This window comes from Podarcis erhardii (assembly GCF_964252035.2).
Source record: "Podarcis erhardii genome assembly, chromosome: Z".
Classification (NCBI taxonomy): domain Eukaryota; kingdom Metazoa; phylum Chordata; class Lepidosauria; order Squamata; family Lacertidae; genus Podarcis; species Podarcis erhardii.
In genome coordinates, this window is record NC_138504.1 from 6,385,716 (window position 1) to 6,397,726 (window position 12,011).

At 46.0% G+C, this 12,011-nt stretch overlaps 1 long non-coding RNA gene across 1 annotated transcript in view; it reads right to left on the bottom strand.

Moving 5' to 3' along the window:
• Positions 1 to 274: 274 nt before the first annotated feature.
• Positions 275 to 12,011, bottom strand: part of LOC309334118 — a 589,555-nt gene continuing 577,818 nt past the window's right edge. Inside the window, exon 2 of the long non-coding RNA XR_014152893.1 lies at positions 275 to 687. This is a non-coding gene — a long non-coding RNA (uncharacterized lncRNA). The remainder of the gene's footprint in view (positions 688 to 12,011) is intronic.

A 12,011-nucleotide genomic window follows, 5' to 3' on the forward strand; every position in this document is an offset into this window, starting at 1 on the left:
GGAGGTAGAATCCAAAACAGTTTGGGTGTAACCCAAGTGTGAGAAAGCAGGTTGGAAACAGCTAGAGTAGACTATCCACGTTCTATCACATGTATTTCATTGTAGGGATCAAAGACCTTAACTCAGGGCATAAACTATTACTCATGGTTATCTGTATGATGCAAAACACTTTAAAGAAATGTTAGCTTATGAAACGGTTTAGTAGCAAATGAAAAAGTGGCCAGGAAAACAACATTTTTACAACTGCATGGTTTTTTTGGGGGGGGCGGGGGGGTTAAACCAGTTTTCCACCTATCCAAAACATCACTTTTGGCAATGGAATGCAATACTGTCTTGAAAATCAGAAGCTGTTTTCTGTTTACCGCTGCATGCTTTTGGAGAACAAATGTTAACCGGGTGGAAAAGCAATGTTCTGGCTCTAGGCTGGAACCAGATTGGAAGACAGCAGAGAACAAGTGCTTGCTTATGCAATGGAGATGAACAGAAGAGCTCGGCTGAATTAGAGCAAACAGCCATCTAGCTCATCATCTCGGTTTCTGACAGTGGCCAGCTATGTGCCTGCAGGATACTTGGAAGCAGAATACAAAAGCAACAGCTTCTCTGATTGTTTGTCCCCAGCTGCTGGTATTTAGAATTAGGCCACCTCCAAACAGGATGCTTCTCTGTCACAGGTGAAAAATATGCCACCTTTGACACATCGGTGAGTTCACATGGCATCCACCTGGTTTTTTCACCCAAAGAATCTGGGAGCTATAGTTTGGGTCATTAGCTTCAGTGCTTTTGTAACTGTAATTTGTAATGGCTTTTAGTCAAATTCAATAAATGATTGATTGATTGATTGATTGATTGATTGATGTAGAAGTGCTTTTTTCCTGAGATGCTAACTTTCTCTCCGCATGTCATTCCTTGAACAGCTTCCTGTGTAAAGATAATTCTTGCTTTCATTGCTCTGTTCATTTGTGCATTTGACTAGTGTTGTATGGAGGGAAATGCAACCCCGGGGCTGAAAAATGTTTTCCATCTGCCCCCTTGGGTTTCCGGTGTGGCTTTCACAGATATTGGCACAACTTGGAGGGGGGGTGTGGTGTGTGTGTTTTAGCTGCTGAGCTGTGCTCACCATTGTGAGGGCAGAGGGGGTGGGAGTGATGCCTCCCCAGCTGCTGCCATTGTTGGTGGGTTGACTGGGCAGCTGAGTGGGTATAAATGTGGGCCAAGGCAAAAGCCTCGGCAGTTGCCCTCCCCAGAGAGAAATGGGCAGTTCACTAGCACTCAGCCCTGGTGGTCTCCTGCCCCGTGGCGGCAAGCTGGCAAGCAGAAGGAATCAATGGCCTGGTGCTGGGATGCTGTGGAGCAAGGAGAAGGCAAGTACAAAGTTTACTTGCTGGTGGGATCGCTACTTGAAGGCGACTGATATTGAGCTCTGAAGCTAGTTGATGTCTGCCAATGGACCTGGCGAGGCTGCAGCTGGTGGATGGTTAGCGAAAGAGTTTGCATTCAGGCTATTGGATGAGGCGAGGCTACGCTGGCTGAGATGGATGCAAACTGGTTTGGAAGCCTTGTTTGTGAACAGGCAGCCAAACAGAGGAGGAGTTGGGGTGTGTGTGTGGATACTGCAGATGGGGGCCATCCCACTCACCTGGTTGCCTTTGCCTTACAGGGATGTCTGGAGCCGCTGAGGTTTTCCCCAAGTCCAGCCTTCAAAGTCATGAGGAGAACCGCAGGACGTCCCTGTTTACATCGGAGAAATGAGTGTGAAATATTGGCAGAGAGCAATGGACAAGGCTGTGGCCAGACCTGAGAGAAGGAGCTTTGAAGGGAGACTGCAGGTGGACATCTGCTGCGCTGCAAGTGATGGGGCAGTGGGGAGGGAGAAGAAAATGAGGAAGGAAACATTAGACCACATTAGGTGCACCATTGGAAGTGCTATGAAGACGTTTTGAACAGGAATTGCTTCCCCTCAGGGATTCTGGGAGCTTTAGGTGGTTAAGGGGACAGAGAGTTGCTAGGGGGGGTTAGGGTTAGGGTTAGGGTTAGGGGAAGGGTTCCCTCCTTGTGAGGGAATTCTGGGAATTGTAGCTCTGGGTAAGGTTTAAGGGGTAGGGGAGGGGGAGGGGGAGGGGAGGGTTCCCTTCTTGCCAGGGAACTCTGGGAATTGTAGCTCTAGTTAAGAGTTAAGGGTTAGCATTAGAGTTAGGGTTAGCGTCAGGGGTAGGGGTAGGGTTCTCTACTTGCCAGGGAACTCTGGGAATTGTAGCTCTGGTTATGGTTCATGGGGTAGGGGAGGGGGAGGGTTCCCTCCTTGTGAGGGAACTCTGGGAATTGTTGCTCTAGTTAAGGGTTAAAGTTAGGGTTAGCGTCAGGGGTAGGGTTAGGCTTCCCTTCTTGCCAGGGAGCTCTGGGAATTGTAGCTCTAGTTAAGGGTTAAGGGTTAGCATTAGAGTTAGGGTTAGGGTTAGCGTTAGCGTCAGGAGTAGGGTTAGGGTTAGGAGTAGGGTTCCCTTCTTGGCAGGGAACTCTGGGAGGGGAGCAGGGGGGCCTCCTAACAGCTCTCTGCACCCTTTTCAAACTATAGCTCCCGGATTCTTTGGGGAAGAAGCCATGAGTGTTTAAAGCAGCTTCATAGCGCTTTAAATGGTGTGGATGTGGCCCTGGCCTCCTTCACCCCACTGCCTCTTATTATTGAGGAATCAAAAGGATTTCTCCACTCAAATCTCTCAGAAACAGGAAGAAGAAACTTTGTATCTGATGCCATTTTGAAATGTCTTAACTTGAAATGCCAATAAAGGTATTTGTATTGTATTATATTGTATCGTTTTTGTATTGTATTATTGTATTATGATTAATATGGGAAGTGGAATGGCAAAATGTTAATGAGGCGGACGCGATACTTCTGTAAACTGGCACGCCCCTTCTTGTGGGCGTGGAAGGAGGGACTTGCGGCTGGACAAGCGACTTTGTAAAATGTGTTTTTCCAGATGAAGATGTACCTGATCTTGGAATACCCCACTTGCAAGTGTGTCTAATAAAAAGGTTTCTTAAATCATCCATTTTGTCCAGATCACTTTATTTAAAAGGATACGGGGACCTTAAGTCAAAGGAACCAGTTTATTAATCTCCCACAAAGGGTCAAATAAAAAAATAATAACAATCCCTCAACTGCCAAAACAAACGGTCTTGCAGCACTGCAAAAACTAACAGGTTTAGGGAAAACATTTTAAAAATGGGAGGATCAGGGGGCCATGGTTTTTGAGTGTGCCATGGAGTCCACATGCCACACGTGTCACAAGGGGGGAGGTCCTCAGTCATCATTTCTTTATTAATAAATGCCCCCCTTGAGGCCTAGTTTCCCCAGCCCTGTCTATCTATGGTCTCCTGTGATGTCACCAACAGACATAGAAGCTGAGGGGAAAGAGGCAGTTACTTATTCTAGAATTTCAAACACAGCAGGGGAGCATTCACAGATATTGGCACAACTTGGAGGGGGGGGGGTGTGGTGTGTGTGTTTTAGCTGCTGAGCTGTGCTCACCATTGTGAGGGCAGAGGGGGTGGGGGTGATGCCTCCCCAGCTGCTGCCATTGTTGGTGGGTTGACTGGGATGTCACAAAAACATTTGGCAGCTGAGTGGGTATAAATGTGGGCCAAGGCACAAGCCTCGGCAGTTGCCCTCCCCAGAGAGAAATGGGCAGTTCGCTAGCACTCAGCCCTGGTGGTCTCCTGCCCCGTGGCGGCAAGCTGGCAAGCGGAAGGAGGCAATGGCCTGGTGCTGGGATGCTGTGGAGCAAGGAGAAGGCAAGTACAAAGTTTACTTGCTGGTGGGATCGCTACTTGAAGGCGGCTGATATTCAGCTCTGAAGCTGGTTGATGTCTGCCAATGGACCTGGCGAGGCTGCAGCTGATGGATGGTTGGCGGAAGAGTTTGCATTCAGGCTAGTGGATGCCATGAGGCTACGCTGGCTGAGACGGATGCAAACTGGTTTGGAAGCCTTGTTTGTGAACAGGCAGCCAAACAGAGGAGGAGTCTGGGGGGATGCTGCGGATGGGGGCCATCCCACTCACCTGGTTGCCTTTGCCTTACAGGGATGTCTGGAGCCGCTGAGGCTTTCCCCAAGTCCAGCCTTCAAAGTCATGAGGAGAACCGCAGGACGTCCCTGTTTACATCGGAGAAATGAGTGTGAAATATTGGCAGAGAGCAATGGACAAGGCCGTGGCCAGACCTGAGAGAAGGAGCTTTGAAGGGAGACTGCAGGTGGACATCTGCTGCGCTGCAAGTGATGGGGCAGTGGAGAGAGAGAAGAAAATGAGGTAGGAAACATTAGACCACATTAGGTGCACCATTGGAAGTGCTATGAAGACGCATTGAACAGGAATGGCTTCCCCTCAGGGATTCTGGGAACTGTAGGTGGTTAAGGGGACAGAGAGTTGCTGGGGGGGTTAGCGTTAGGGAAGGGTTAGGGGTAGGGGTAGGGGGTAGGAGTAGGGGAAGGGTTCCCTCCTTGTGAGGGAACTCTGGGAATTGTTGCTCTAGTCAAGGGTTAGAGTTAGGGTTAGCGTCAGGGGTAGGGCTAGGCTTCCCTTCTTGCCAGGCAGCTCTGGGAATTATAGCTCTAGTTAAGGGTTAAGGGTTAAGGGTTAGCATTAGAGTTAGGGCTAGCGTTAGCGTTAGCGTAAGGAGTAGGGTTAGGGTTAGGAGTAGGGTTCCCTTCTTGGCAGGGAACTCTGGGAGGGGAGCAGGGAGGCCTCCTAACAGCTCTCTGCACCCTTTTCAAACTATAGCTCCCAGATTCTTTGGAGAAGAAGCCACGAGTGTTTAAAGCGGCTTCATAGTGCTTTAAATGGTGTGGATGTGACCCAGGCCTCCGTCAGCCCACTGCCTCTTATTATGGAGGAATCGAAGGATTTCCCCACTCAAATCTCTCGGAAACAGGAAACAGGAAGAAGAAAGACTTTGTATCTGATGCCATTTTGAAATGTCTTAACTTGAAATGCCAATAAAGGTATTTGTATTGTATTGTATTGTATTGTATTGTATTGTATTGTATTGTATTGTATTGTATTGTATTGTATTGTATTGTATTGTATTATGATGAATATGGGAAGTGGAATTAAACCTATTAAGCAATAGGTTGTCCAACCCCTGGAATGCAGGAAACTCAGCTGAAAGTTAGGAAACGTTTGTATTTCTGCATGTGTTTATAGTATCCCTATTGCTATTTGGAATACTCAAAATGGGGGGGGGGGAGCTCAGCTGCACACCCACCTCCCTTCATTTTTTGGGAGGGTCTCTCCCCTCCCCCACCTGCCCAGCAGCTTCCCTGCCTGCTGTCTCCCCCTCCATCATCCCACTGGCATTGCATCCTCCCCCCAGCCCCCCCCCAAAGCTTGCTGTGCCCCATGGCGTTTTGCACTCACCTGAACCCTTGCAGGGAGAGGGGCAGGGCACAATGGGAAGGGGCGGGTGACCGGGGTGCTTAAGTCACGCCCCTTTCCCAGTGGAAGCGGATGGGGGGGGGAATCCTCCGAGAGAAAACAACAACAGAACAGAACAAAGAACACAGAAGACGGAAGTGGCGCACAGTTCCTTCTGTTTCCACACTTCCAAAGAATGGAATGTCAACTCACAGAGCATGTGATCCAGTAGTCACACACACTCTGCCGCACGGGAGAGAATGCAGCTCCTGTCATCCAGCACCCCCTTCTCTGCCTCTCTTGAACTCTTTGACTTTAACTCTTCAGTGCTGTCCAAAGTTTTTTCAAAGAGGGCCAGATATAATAATAATAATAATAATAATAATAATAATAATAATAATAATAATAATAATATATTTATACCCCGCCCTCCCCAGCCAAGGCCGGGCTCAGAGCGGCTTACAAGCAATAATAAAAACAAGATGAATGATTACAACTTAAAAACAAAAATAAAATACATTAAAATAATGGAACATTAAAATATTAAAATGTAGCCTCATCGCAGGAGGAGAAGGAAAAGAAAAAAGAAAGGGAGGGAGGGAATCAAATTGGCTCCAAGCCAAAGGCCAGGCGGAACAACTCTGTCTTACAGGCCCTGCGGAAAGAAATCAGATCCTGCAGGGCCCTGGTCTCATGAGGCAGAGCGTTCCACCAGGCCGGGGCCAGTGTTGAGAAGGCCCTGGCTCTGGTTGAAGCCAATCTAACTTCCTTAGGGCCCGGGACCTCTAGGGTGTTGCTATTTATGGACCTTGAGGCTCTCTGTGGGGCATACCGGGAGAGGCGGTCCCGTAGGTACGAGGGTCCTAGGCCGTGAAGGGCTTTAAAGGTCAAAAGCAGCACCTTAAATCTGACCCTGTACTCCACCGGGAGCCAGTGCAGCTGGAAAAGCACTGGATGAATATGCTCCCATGGCAGAGACCCCGTGAGGAGCCTCGCTGCAGCATTCTGTACCTGCTGGAGTTTCTGGGACAGCTTCAAGGGCAGCCCCACGTAGAGCGAATTACAGTAGTCAAGCCTGGAGATGACCGTCGCATGGATCACAGTGGCCAAGTCGGGGCAGGAAAAGTAAAGGACCAACTGCTTGATGCGGTGAAGGTGGAAAAATGTCGCCTTGGCTGTTGTAACCTGCGCCTCCATGGAAAGGGAGGCATCAAGGATTACACCCAAACTCTTAACAGAAGCCAATGGCACTAATTGGGCCCCTGCAAGAGAAGGGAGTTGGTCCCTCATCCCCATACCATCCCGACCCAGCCAGAGGACCTCTGTCTTTGAAGGGTTTAGTTTCAATCGGCTCCCACGAAACCATCCAGCCACAGCTTCCAAACATCTGGTCAGTGTGTCAGGGATCGAGCTGGTGTGGCCATCCATCAGCGGACAGAGCTGAGTGTCATCAGCATATTGGTGACAGCCCAGCCCGAAGCTCCGGATAATCTGGGCAAGGGGGCGCATAAAGATGTTAAAAAGCATCGGGGAGAGAATTGCGCCCTGCGGCACTCCACACACCAAGGAGTGGTGCAATGACATTTCCCTCCCTAGTGCCACCCTCTGTCCCCGACCAGAGATAAAAGAGCACAGCCAGTTACGGGCTATGCCCTGTATCTCCACGTCTGCGAGGCGTGGATTTGATGAAGTGAAGGGCCGTGAGGGCTGACCAAAGAGCCAACCAAATTGAAATTGTTGAGCTTTTTTTAGGATTGAAGTTGTTTAGCTTTTTAGTATTTTACTCCGGAAATAAACTGCCACAGGGGCCAGATTAAACCATCCTGCAGGCCTGGAACCATCCTGCAGGCCTGGAGCGGACTTTGGACATGCCTGCAGAGACAATTAGCAACCACATCAAAAGATTTCTTAATAATAATACTAATGTGAGGGAAATATTTTAATGAGAGCCACAGTAAGTAAAGATACTTAACTCTTCTCTCCCCTGCAACAGTCTTGACAAAAATGCCCCAGGTGCTGCAATTAGCCTTGTGGGAGAGAGAACGCTGTTAGTTGCTAATTGCATTTTAGAGTAGGATCTCAGTTGACCCACACATAGGAGTATAAACTGGATTATTCAGATATAACATCAAAGACTACAGACAAGTAGCCCCACTTCAAAATCTGAAGAAGTACTGCATTTTCTCGGCCTATGATTGCAGACTGAACCTCTCCTGTCCATGAGGGACCTCTGTATTTAGTAAGATGATTCCACAATACCAAAAGTATTGTTTCTTCATCTTTTACATTTTATGATTCCCAAAAGTTGTGATGAATAAACATTGATTGCAAATATTCTTGACAACATTTCATTTAGTTTCCTAACAATTTGGATCAGGGTTGATGATAACCTTAAAAGCTAATCAAGGGGTCAATGAAATCTGAAGTTTGGGAAATGCTAATTTAGTCTAATTAGGAGAGGTTTGTGATGGTAAATAATGGAAGCCGTTGCCTTGTTTTGCTCATGTGCTAATCATGTGAAGTGCCACTCACTTCCTGGAAAAAGTGAACCTCTTTTAATGGGTAATTGTTGAAGACCACACAGGTTCATCGGTGAAGTGAACATTTCCCTAATTACTCTCCTGTTGTTATTGCACCATTCCAATTATCTGGAGTACACTTGGACACATAGGACATATAGGGCTAACATTTTGACCCAATTAGGAAAACGTAGAAATAGTTAATATATTTAATTTTTCAGAGGCCCACTGCATGTAAAGTGGAACATTCATAAGTGGAGTCTATTTTACTCAAGTAAATTTCATTTTTGTTGCATAAAAAGGAAACTAGGGTGACCAGATGAGACTTTAATAGTTTCCCCCCATTGTTTCCTTAAAGAAAAGAAAAAGAAAGAACTTGCATTCTCATGATCAGAAGCAGTAATGCTTATTAGTACCAGTGCTAGAAACTGCAAGGCAGGAGAGTGCTCTTGTCCTCACAACCTGCTTGCTGGTTTCCCTTGGGCATCTAGCTGGCCACTGTGATAAGAGGATGCTCAACTAAATGGCCATTGGCCTAATCCAGCAGGTTCTTCTTTATGTTGATTCCACAAAACTGGGAAATTGTAAGGTAAGACTAATGCCTTATGACATGTACCTCATGATCAGTAAGGATGCTGTGCCATGCAATTCCACAAATTATGCTTGCTTACAAATAGGGATGGGGAAGAAATTAATTTTCAGTTTGCATTTAAGGGTGAACTTACCAAATTTGTACTTTTTGAAACAACACATGAACCAAAACAAAGCCATCCTTTGAAATTTCCACTTTGCAAGGGGGTTCTTCAGCCAAGTAACGTGTATAAAAATCCATATACCGTATTTTTCGCCCCGTAGGGCGCACCGGCCCATAGGACGCACCTAGGGGTTTTTTGGGGGGGGGAATAAAGGGGGAAAAATTATTTTCCCCCCAGGTGCAGGGCTGGGGCGGGGGAAGCCCGAGCTTCCCCCGACCCCAGCCCCCTGAACAGGCTGCTATCCGCTAGCCGTGGGAGAGCTGCGCGAAGCCCGAAGCTTGGGGCGTGCTGAGCTCAGCGCGCCCCAAGCTGCTTCTTTTTTTAAAATAATGTTTATTAAATTTTTGACAAAAAAAGTTACAAAATAATAACACACAAGAGGAAAAAAATACAAAGTTACAAAAACCAAAAATTTAACATAAAAAGGAAAAAATTAAAACCAAAAATCCCTCTTTTGTAATATCTAACTTCATTTACTTATTTTCGTGACTTCCTCACACCTCCCTTTTTTGTATTCCATTTAAAAATTTATTCAGCAAATTCATAACCTCATATTTTTCCCTTAATTATTTATCTTCACATATTCTAACTTCAAATTTTCATCTGATATCCATCCCTTCTTACATATTCTTATTTTACCTTATTACTAGAACCACTTCATTTCATTCCAACGTCATTAACATTCAATAATTTTACAGTGTTTCTGTAGATTTTAAATTTCTTCCAATCAAATTTTCATCTGATATCCATCCCTTCTTACATATTCTTATTTTACCTTATTACTAGAACCACTTCATTTCATTCCAACGTCATTAACATTCAATAATTTTACAGTGTTTCTGTAGATTTTAAATTTCTTCCAATCTTCTTCCACCGACTCTTCTCCCTGGTCTCGGATTCTGCCAGTCATTTCAGCCTAGCGCGCCCCACGCTTCTGGGTGCAGGCAAGCTCTCTGCTAGCCGTGGGAGAGCTGTGCAACTTCGCGCAGCTCTCCCACAGCTAGCGGAGAGCTTCCTGAAGCCTGGAGAGCGAGAGGAGTAGGTGCGCACCGACCCTTCTCGCTCTCCAGGCTTCAGCGAAAGCCTGCATTCGCCCCATAGGACGCACACACATTTCCCCTTCATTTTTGGAGGGGGAAAAGTGCATCCTATAGGGCGAAAAATACGGTAATAGGATGAAGTATGCGAAAAAAATTCATATAGATTTGGAAAGTAACATGCAGGAGAAATTGCTTAGCCAACGTGTGTGTAATAGGCAAACTGCACACAATGTTGAGCATTTTCAGGTCATGGTCAATGATGGCCATATTCCATGAGTTGTTGACCTGCAGCAGGTGGGTGCAGGACAAGCCAGAACACATAGTCCTGATATTCCAGCTTTCTAGGCACATGAGGGTTTGTTTCTTTTCTTTTCTGCCCAGTGCAATAGTTTGGTCCGCTTGTTGAGTGATAGTCTGAGCTCCAAGACAGACTGAGCTCCAAGACAGTGGCAGGTCAGCATTTATTGACCAGAAGCTGCCTAGCTAAAGGTGGTTGGTAGCTGACCAGTGAGACACTACACTCTCCCCCACTGATGAAGGCAACCCATAGCACTTGTACCATATGCCAGTCAGCTTGAGCTTATAAATCATAAGCACTGCCTCCAATGTTTTTGCTGCATTTGCAGCACCAAGGTGACCTTTCTGAGGCGCAAGCCTGGGCTGCCCAGATGACAAAACCCCTCCTTTCAATCTCACTGATGGGATTCAAAGGAAAGGAAAGCAATACATTTAGCATCAGCTTGGCTGCAGGAGTTGCCAGAAGAAGGCATACAAGATGCCATTCAACCACCATATGAGCACCACTCTGGATTTACTCATTAGCCTTTTCTTCTCCCAAAGGTGTCATGTGAGGAAGTGGGTATGGATTGTTCCTCAGTGTTTACTTTCAAAGCCTTTCTCATGAATGAGTATAGCTGCAAGGCAGTTGAGGTTTAGGAACAAATTTTCCTTCTCCTAGATGGACTACCTTCCCAGGCGGATGAACCCCACCTGCCCCTCATCTCCTTCAACAGCATGTGCAGGACCCACCTTCTTGACCATTGGACCTGGTATTGGTCTTATCCATTCAATTCGCTGCAGCCTGTCTTCTCTGATGGAATAGACAGGTCCCTAACCCACTGAGGGTTTAAGACCCACTGGCAACCCTCACCTGGTTGAGTCAACCAGTCAAAGTTCTTATTTGTGGCTCCTAGAAAAATTGCACACAATAATGCATATACTGGGAGAAATCCACACTAAAATTATTACAAATATTCATGAAGACTGATTGAATCTTTCTTTGTTTCTTAAATTTGAATATTGCACTGTTCATCTCAGGGCAGTTCACAACAGTATTTTTAAAATGCAAATCAAAGTGGAAATATGGAGAATTGAACTTAAAAGTGGAAAAATGAGGAAGTGAGAGAAACCAAAGTGGGCAGATTCACCAGTCCTTACTTACAGCTTGCCCTTCATGCACCCACACTTTCCCTGCAGTGTTGTCCTGGTCCTGTGCTGTCTTCTGAAGCATCACAGCCTTATTTTACTGCTAGAGGAATTCTCCTGGGATTCAATGGGAGCTTTAGCAGAAGCAATAGGCATGTATTTCTCTCATCTATACAACCAGGAGCCCTCTCCTCTTTTGTATTTAGCTACCCTATCCTAAAAACTGTGATGAAGTCTACTGATTGTAACACTCCAGGAAATGTATTATGTCTGATGCATTTCAAGTATGATGCAAGAGGCCACGGTCACCTTATTGCATGGCTCTTGCGTGAGATGTGTTCTCCTTGAGAGAACACTTGCAGAGAGATACGGAACGGCCATCACCTCTGATGAAAAGTTATATCGTACTGGAAATGCTTCAGGCATAACAAATCTTCTGGAGTGCTCTGATAAATAGATTGCTTGGCACTTTTTGAGGTTCACTTCATCATGTTTGTTTCCTAAAAGTGAAATGAATGCCTGCAATTGCCTTCAGCTCATATCTCTGAGTTTCCTCCTTTAATTGACAGCCAAAACTGAAGTGCAGAAGGAACACTTGATTTTGTGACTTCCCTTTTCAGTTATTTCTGGTTGAAAAGGGGGTGTCTTTTGAAATGAATTTGCTTCTGGACACTGATGTTGGACAACCTATGCATTTTTCTTTGTAAGGCATAGTCATTTTATCTAGCAAATTGTTTTCTTCTGCTTTCTTCTTGTCTTAAGGGCAAACTCTGTATATATAATGTTCACTACCACTCAGTATTTATGCATCCAGGTATATAGTGTGGGCCAGATGGCAATGGCTTAATTTGTGCTCCTGTGCTGAT